Source organism: Onychostruthus taczanowskii, unplaced genomic scaffold (assembly GCF_017590055.1).
Source record: "Onychostruthus taczanowskii isolate IOZ18803 unplaced genomic scaffold, ASM1759005v1 scaffold144, whole genome shotgun sequence".
Classification (NCBI taxonomy): Eukaryota; Metazoa; Chordata; class Aves; order Passeriformes; family Passeridae; genus Onychostruthus; species Onychostruthus taczanowskii.
The window spans coordinates 798661-807767 of record NW_024498619.1 but is presented as its reverse complement, the minus strand read 5'-3'; the positions used below and the strand labels follow the sequence as shown (position 1 = coordinate 807767).

The following is a 9107-nucleotide window of genomic DNA, read 5'->3' as shown; positions in this document are numbered from 1 at the left end:
GAGCAGTGTGCGGGGAACGTTCCTCCCTCCCTGCTTTGCTTTGTTTCAGGCAGTGACCCCTGTCTGACAGCACTGCTCTGCCCATGGAAGGCACTGAACACAGACAGTGCTCACGTGGTGATTTTGGTAGTGTACAATATCCTTAATAACATATTCATTTAGTGTTTGATTGATGTGAAGTTGTTTCATCTTCTGGCTGGCTGTTTTCAGATGATGAGTATGAATCAGAATCTATGATTATGGCAATCCATTAGACATACCCCAGCCTTCTGTCTCTCCCATTCTGAAGGCTTTCTTAACACACTCACACATTTATAAATACACATGTGGCACTGTGTATTTATTTAACTGAATATATATATTAACTTGTATTTAATTTAGTATATGTGTATTTACTGATGTGAAGTTGTTTCATCTTCTGGCTGGCTGTTTTCAGATGATGAGTATGAATCAGAATCTATGATTATGGCAATCCATTAGACATACCCCAGCCTTCTGTCTCTCCCATTCTGAAGGCTTTCTTAACACACTCACACATTTATAAATACACATGTGGCACTGTGTATTTATTTAATTGAATATATATATTAACTTGTATTTAATTTATGTGTATTTATGTACATATAAATGCACACAAGCACTGGTGTTAGAGCAGCCCTGCAGGAATTCACAGGGCACAACAAACTCTTTTGTCTCAGGGCAAGGGGGGATCCTACCCCTCTGCCCTGCTCAGGTGAGACCCCCACCTGCAGAGCTGCCCCAGCCCTGGGCTCAGCTCAGGAGGGACCTGGAGCTGCTGGAGAGGGTCCAGAGGAGGCAGCAGGATGAGCAGAGGGATGGAGCAGCTCTGCTGGGAGGAAAGGCTGGCACAACTGGAGAGGAGAAGCTTTGACCTGGAGAGGGTCCAGAGGAGGCAGCAGGATGAGCAGAGGGATGGAGCAGCTCTGCTGGGAGGAAAGGCTGGCACAGCTGGAGAGGAGAAGCTTTGACCTCAGTGTGGCCTTGCAGGGCCTGAAGGAGCTGCAGGAAAGATGGAGAGGGACTTTGGACAGGGATGGAGGGACAGGACACAGGGAGTGGCTCCCACTGCCAGAGGGCAGTTTTAAATTAGATAGCAGGAAGAAATTTTTCCCTGGCAGGGTGGGCAGGCCCTGGCACAGGTGCCCAGAGCAGCTGTGGCTGCCCCTGGATCCCTGGCAGTGCCCAAGGCCAGGCTGGGTACTGGGGCTGGAGCACCTGGGACAGTGGGAGGTGTTGGGGGCGTTGGAACTGGATGGACTTTCAGGTCCCCCCACCAAGGCCATCCTGTGATTCTGTGATCCAGTGCAGAATGTCAGGCAGGGATGTATGGGGAGCACTGGGACTATGCAGGAGATTTCATTCCATCCACAGCACACGTGGCTGTTCAATAAAATCAAAGTGCTCTCACTTTAGGGTGAGCTGCAAAAGGTGGGTAAGAAATTGGGATGATGTATGAGGAGCACTGGGACTATGCAGGAGATTTCATTTCATCCACAGCACACGTGGCTCTTCAATAAAATCAATTTTGGAGCTCATTTTAGGGTGAGCTCCAAAAGGTGGGTAAGAAATTGGGATGTGCATAGCTGTAACTGCCCTCAGCACCAAAATGCAGTTTACAGCCACATTGCAATGAAGATAGCCGGCCCAGGATTTGTAGGAGAGGAGCAACAATTCCTCAGAGCTCCTTTAGCTCTGATCTGCAGAGACATTTCTGGAACCCTGACTGCATTCCAGGCTCAGCATCTAAAAGCTGGAATCCCCCAAACTACAGCTGATCTTGGTAAACGCTGTCCTGAAGGACTCTGGCAAAAATTAGGAACAGTGTGAAGATCTAATTTTCTGAATGATGGAGTAAATCATAACTGGAGGCAGTTGCTTAATTAAGGCTGTGCAACTAAATGACTTCTTAGTGTTCTGGCAGTTCCAAGAATGCCAGAAGTCATTTCAGGTCAAACAAAACGGTTCATTTAACCCAGAACAAGCTCATGATGCTTCATGGCCACCAATATGTTTTTGTCCATCCAAACCCCTATATTCCCTTTTCAACTACAGGATCCTGGGGCAGGGTGGTGGGGGAGGCTGAGCCAGGGTCAGGATAATCCCTGGTTTCTGCCACACACTTGCCAAAAAGGGAGATCATGGAGACTCTTCCTGGGAAAACAGGCAATGAGATATAAGTAATGACTGATTTGTTAAGTCATTACTTATGACTTTTTAGGAAGAAAAATGTGCAAGGGCTTCGACTTGAAACATTGAAGGTAACTGAGGAAATAACTGACATCCAGTTTTGGGCTCCCTAAAGCATCAGGGCTGTGTTTGGCTGTTGCACACACCCACCTGCCACCCCTCCATCCTCCAGCCCTGCCAGCCTGGCAGCAGGTGACTGCAGCCAGAGGTGGGGTTTGATCTGCACTAGGGGCTTATCCACAAACCCCCTTGAGATAAATCATGGTCTGTGAGTTCTGAGCTGGATGGTAACTCCCTGCACTGATGCAGAGGTGGGAAGGGCAGGGAGGTACCCAGTGCTGGCAGAGGGCACGAGGACACTGCGGGCTGTGCCCAGACCCCCCTGGGCTGCCCCAGTGTGCAGGGGCTGGATTTGCCTTCCAGCCTTGGCCGGGCATTTCTGCTGGTGCCAGTGCTCTCTTTGGGCTCTGGAGGATAACATGGAAACCAGGGAGATTGTCCTATAAAAAAAGCACAGATGGGGAACCCATTCTTGGTCAAGAAACAAGCAGGAAGGGTAGGGAGAGGTGCTCACATGTGAAAAGAGAGGTGTTTGTGACGCCTGCCTTGGCAGTGTTCTCTGTTCCTGGGCAAACGCCGTGGCCGGTGATATCAGTTGCCTGCACCAGATAGAATCTGCCTTGGAGACAAATGGAAAATCCTACACGTGCCAGCGGCAGCGATAACGCCTCCAGAGAGAGGCTGAGGCTGGCAAGGCTCACGGGTGACCCCAGTAAATGTCCTGTGATTAAAGTGCTGCTTTGGAGCCGACCCCGTCCAGGCTCAGCTGAACGTTCTGCTGCCGCTGAGCTGCAGGAGGCGGGAGGAATTCCCAAACAAGCCCTGTGTTCCTGTCCCCCTGGCAGGCACGGTGCTCAGCGCTCCATCCATCCCCTCCCGGAGCACTCAGGGGACCGAGGGAGCGCGTTTGCACTTGGAGCAGCTCCAGGAGCTGAGCTCACAGAGCGCTGCGTGGATGTTGGGGTTCGCACCCGCGGGGTGAGAGCTCCTCCGCAGAGCTGCTGCCAGCAGCACGCACCGGGAGCACCAAAACCAGCAGCACCAAAAACAACAAAGGCAAAACCAGCAGCAGGAAACCAGCAGCAGGAAAACCAGCAGCACCAAAACCAGCAGCACCAAAACCAGCAGCACCAAAACCAGCAGCACCAAAACCAGCAGCACGCACCGGGAGCACCAAAACCAGCAGCACCAAAACCAGCAGCAGAAAACCAGCAGCACGCACTGGGAGCACCAAAACCAGCAGCAGGAAACCAGCAGCATGCACTGGGAGCAGCAAAAACAGCAGCAGGAAAACCAGCAGCAGGAAAACCAGCCGCAGGAAAACCAGCAGCAGGAAAACCAGCAGCAGGAAAACCAGCCGCAGGAAAACCAGCAGCAGGAAAACCAGCAGCAGGAAAACCAGCCGCAGGAAAACCAGCAGCAGGAAAACCAGCAGCAGGAAAACCACCGTGCTCTGCTGGGAGAATTCCCCATTCCTCACCCGGCCTCTGCTCACTGCCTGGGATAATTTCATGCTTTTCCCCTCAGTGGCTGATCCGATTGACCTCACCTCCCAGAAACTGCTCCCTCGGAGGGGCAGACACGCTGTCATCGACTTTAAATAACTCTGAGCACTGTACCAAAATGGCATGCCTTGCTATAAATAGACCTCACACCTTTCCAACAGTCAAAGGCTCCATTTTTAAGAGCTTTGCTTCTTTTTTTTTTTCCTCCAAAAATCGGTGATCTGAAGGTCAATTTTAATTTCCTGTGCACATCAAATGAACTCATCCCCTCTCAACCAGTCACTCCTGGCTGCAGGGCAGACCAACATAATTCTATTTCCACCCTAATTCAGCAAACTTATTTTTCATGAGCTTAAGTCTCATTGACTTCAGTGGACACTGAGCATTACCTTAAATTATTAATGCAGTTAAGTCATGGACCAAAATGAAACCCTGGTCAGGAATATTGAGAGCCACTTGCGTGAACCCTTAGTTATGGAGGATTCAGTGCAAATCGTGGGTGTCATGGAAACAGAATGGTTTTCTCAGAGTGTTTTACAGGGGTGGGGATTTTTGTTGCATTTGGAAAGAGAAGCAAAAGGGTTGAGAGCACGAGGTTAATTTTGTGAGCTTAGTCAACCCCTTTGACAAAACAAAGAACTTCCCACAAAAATTAAATGTACAGCCAGGAGACGGCCAAAAAGCTGAATTTATGGTATGTGACAGGAATGTGATTTCTCAAGATAAGGATAAATAAAATTTTAGAATATTTCAGCGTTTCTGGAATGTAGCATTATGAGCTCCCTGCAATCCACGTTTTCGGGAATCACGTGCTGGGTGCATGCGCTGCCGCAGCTCGCACACAAACACTTCCTTACTCTTTTCTTTTTTATGTACTCACACGACAGCACTGAAATAAAATTTCAAATTCACATATCTTTACTACATCAAACTTGAAACTGCACCTAAAGGATGGCTGTGACAGATTAATGGCAGCAGCACTTGTGGTGAGGATATGAAAAGTGATATTCTCGCCTGTGTCCCATGTGCATATTTATATGGAGAATGCCATAAATATCCTTTGGAGATGCTGGCTTGTCTGCATGGCTGCTCTTCCCAGGCCACACAAAATGGATTTACCTCAAGTCCCATCTCCTTCTCACCCCCAGCCTGTGCAACACAGATGCCCAGGGCTTGTGTGGCTGCACCCCTGTAAGTCTGCGCTCCCAGAAACCACTTGGAGTTTCCATGATTTTTACTTTTTGCATAAAAAATGAATGTGCTGCTCTGCACCAAGCAGGAGAGACCCTCATTTTTGGGCAAGAAGCTCTTCTGGTCATTTGTTCACTTCTCAAGCAGCAGGGTTTTGTCACAAACTCATTTTCCAAAGCACTCCTTATATATTAGTCTTAAATTTAACCTGCAGAATCTAAACCAGACTAATTTGACAAAATTAAGGTACCAAAAAGAGAAGTAGAAAGAAAAACAACTTCAAGGGATGTGCGAGTTAACCTCAGCCATCTCCTACTTTAACTTAACACCTCATTTAGCTCCTAGACTTGTTACATCAGCGTGACCTCAATTAAACCCACTTATTCCTCTTACACGGCCCCTCTGCGCTTGCCTCTTTGTTTTACAATGCAGGCTGAGATCGGATACAGAATAATTCCAATTATTCCCCGTGTGTGCCGCGGGATTAGGGGTGGCATATGGCCTGGTGGAGGGTGTCTGGAGGAGCAGGGCCAGCAAGGGGGGCTGGAAAGCCTCTCCCGTGCCAGCTGCCAGAGCCTGGGCTGCTGCACCGAATTTCAGTGAGGGGAGGGAGCAGCGTGGCTGGCAGGCAGAGCTGGGCTGCTCCTCCGGGGGACACGGCTGCTGAGGCTCTTGTCACCCAGGCTGCGGGGCCAGACCTGCCCTGGGTGCCTCCTGCCCTGTCAGGTACCAGATCCCAGGAGAATCCCACCTCCATCCACTGCCACAAGCGTCCAGCAGGATTTTTCAGTCTCTTTGCCCACCAAAAGAATGAATTCAGTGTCTGTCAGCGGCACGTCATGCACACACACGCCTCTCCCGTGCCAGCTGCCAGAGCCTGGGCTGCTGCACCGAATTTCAGTGAGGGGAGGGAGCAGCGTGGCTGGCAGGCAGAGCTGGGCTGCTCCTCCGGGGGACACGGCTGCTGAGGCTCTTGTCACCCAGGCTGCGGGGCCAGACCTGCCCTGGGTGCCTCCTGCCCTGTCAGGTACCAGATCCCAGGAGAATCCCACCTCCATCCACTGCCACAAGCGTCCAGCAGGATTTTTCAGTCTCTTTGCCCACCAAAAGAATGAATTCAGTGGCTGTCAGCGGCACGTCACGCACACAAACACTCCACAATACTGAATTTTTAAACAGGTTTTCTGCATTGAAGCATTTTACTTCCAATAGTATGTTTTTGCCCTGGTTTCCTCATTAGGTGTGTTGAAAACCAGCAGCCCTGACACTGCCCTACTATAGAAGACACTGTGATGACACCAGCAAATCTAAAAGGCTTTTAGAAGCCACCCCAAAGCAGCTTCTTTTAATATAAACCAGCAGAGACCCACCAACAGAGCCATTGTGATTTATGCTGGCTGCAGTCCTGGCCCACACTATTTAACAGCTTTTATTAAGTATTTAATTATCCTTTTGAATACCTTCCTTGATCTCTGCCCTTTTCTCCTGGGACGGGTTCCCAGGCAGCCAGCACTGACACTACTTCTATAAGAATATTAAATGTTTATAGTGATTTTTATACGGGATGATCTCAAAGTGCTTAACACAGTGGAAGGATTAGTCACCTCACCTTTGAAATGGAACACGTCCCCCTCGCCGCTCGGAAAACGTTATTTACTGCAAGATTTTCAGGTCAGAGCTAAGAGTGAGGGGGAAATGCATCCCCAGAGGCAGAGGTGAGTCATTCCAGGCAGGACAGCCAGGTCAGGCTCGTGCTCACGGCAGGGAGGTGCCACTCTGCCCTGGCACCACTCTGCCCTGGCACCCCTCTGCCCTGGCACACAGAGCCCAGCTCAGCTGCTCCTGCTCTGCCTCGAGGGTCCAGCCAGCATGAGCGTGCTGGGGGGAAGGACCACAGGATCTTTGGGGACAGCTCCTGCACCCCTCTGGGGGCCACTTGCCCTCTTATGGGTTGGACTCAGTCTGGGGCTAAACGATGCACTGCCCTAAATGGGTGCTTTTCCTCCTTTTTCCAGCTGCAATTTACTACTTTGAGTTTAACCGAGATGCTTTATTTCTTTTTTTATGCAATCGAACATCCTCCAAGAGTGCCCAATTAAAGAAGAAATATTTTTCTGCCGGTGCAGACTGCAGTGACTGCCTCTGAGAGAGGCTCCCCTCAGCCCTGTGCTCCTGGCTCTGCTCAGCTGGATGTGCCTGGGCTGAGGCAGCCCCGAAGCCGTGGGGCAGGGCTGCTTGGGCACGAGTGTGCTCTGATGCACGTGAAGTGAGGGGTCCTGTGTTGGAATAACCATTTATTGTTGTCACAGAACCATGGAGGGGGGGCTCAGCTGGTCACAGCCCGGCACTGGGAACACCAGTGGGCTCTGCAGGGGCCATTCCCTGTGACTTGGACATGATGATCCTCGTGGGTCCCTCCCAGCTCAGAATTTTCTGTGGCCAGGGGTTGGAAGGGACCTTTAGAGGTCACCTAGTCCAACCTCCCTGCCATGGACAGCTCTTGGCTCACCCTGGTTTTCCATAGAGTGTTCCAGAAACACAAGGAGCCTCTTTAGGAACTGAAATGCAATCTGGCTCCTGGAATGTCCTCATATTTTATTTAAATGACAAAATGGATCTTAATTTTTGATACGCACAATGCATATTGATAGGCCAGGATGCTGAGGAGAAATTGCCTTCTGTTTTCAGCAAGGAGGCCTGTGGGCAGGGGGTGTTTGTGGGACCTTCCAGCTGGGCTCAGACCGTCCTGCAGCCATGGGGACACTCATCCCTTGTGCCATCACCATGGGGACCGGGCCTGCCCTCGCACAGCACCGCCATGGGACAGGAGCACTGCCACACTTGTCCTTGTCTTCTGAGATCCCTGGGGCTCAGAAATCCCTGGGATTCAGGACAGGCTGAATGGCAGTGAATCATGAAATCCTTGAGGTCTGAAAAGACCCCCAGGATCTTTGACAAATCCAGTCTTTGACAAATTGCCCCATGCCCACTAAGCCCTGTCACAAAGTGACACTCTGCTCGCAGTGACCGTGGCCCCGATGGGCAGGGGGTGTTTGTGGGACCTTCCAGCTGGGCTCAGACCCTCCTGCAGCCATGGGGACACTCATCCCTTGTGCCATCACCATGGGGACCGGGCCTGCCCTCGCACAGCACCGCCATGGACAGGAGCACTGCCACACTTGTCCTTGTCTTCTGAGATCCCTGGGGCTCAGAAATCCCTGGGATTCAGGACAGGCTGAATGGCAGTGAATCATGAAATCCTTGAGGTCTGAAAAGACCCCCAGGATCTTTGACAAATCCAGTCTTTGACAAATTGCCCCATGCCCACTAAGCCCTGTCACAAAGTGACACTCTGCTCGCTGCTGTCCCCTCGCAGGGACGGTGGCCCCGCCGCTGCCCAGGGCAGCCCTCCCTGTGCCTGGCCACCCTTTCAGTGCAAGAGCTGCAATAATTGTGGAGGTGCTGCTGCTTTAGCCACGCTCCCTGCAGCACAAGGGTGAGATCCAGCCGAGCTGGAGGCTCAGAGCGCGTGCTGGGCTGGCTGGAGCCCCCGCCATCAGTTTCCATGGCACTGCCCGCTGGCAGCAGCAATCAGTGCTGGCTGTGCCTGCTCTGCTGAACCCATGGGGAGACAGCACGTGGGGAGAGCCACGGAGCCTCCAAGGGGAGCCCAGGCTGTGCTCCCACTCGGGAGGGAATGGGCTTGACTTCCAGAGGGAAGGTGCTGAAGGAATACCAATCAGGGCGAAGATCAATTGAAATACACTCGTTTCCCTCCATGCAGCCCTGAGCTTTGACTCTGTACAGACACAAACACGTATTTACTGCGCTGAATAAACTCATCAATTATTCTTTAACTGCAAGAAACTATTAGGTGTGAAATCATGAGAAAGTTATTAAATGGGGCTGGCTAATGTTTACAGAATGGGTGGAACGTTCTGTACCCTCTGATGTAGAAATACAGAAGATGTTGATATTTAGGAATCATAATGAAGAACTTCCACGGGAGCAGCAGCAGGGCTGCAGTAACAGACTGAAGATGTTGGAGAAGCCTCAGCTTCCCCGGAGGGGCTGGCAGACCTTCAGGGCACGGTGAGCAGGCTGAGGAACCTGGGTTCTGGGCACCCCTTCAGGTCCTGCCTG

The 9107-nt window shown here is 51.2% G+C and overlaps 1 long non-coding RNA gene across 1 annotated transcript; it reads right to left on the bottom strand.

The window, feature by feature from the left end:
• Positions 1 to 1975: 1975 nt before the first annotated feature.
• LOC121332668 lies at positions 1976 to 3828 on the bottom strand. The gene is made up of 3 exons (XR_005952182.1): positions 3749 to 3828; positions 2783 to 2887; positions 1976 to 2708 (listed from the first exon to the last, which is right to left on the bottom strand). It is a non-coding gene; the product is annotated as an uncharacterized LOC121332668 (long non-coding RNA).
• Positions 3829 to 9107: the final 5279 nt, after the last annotated feature.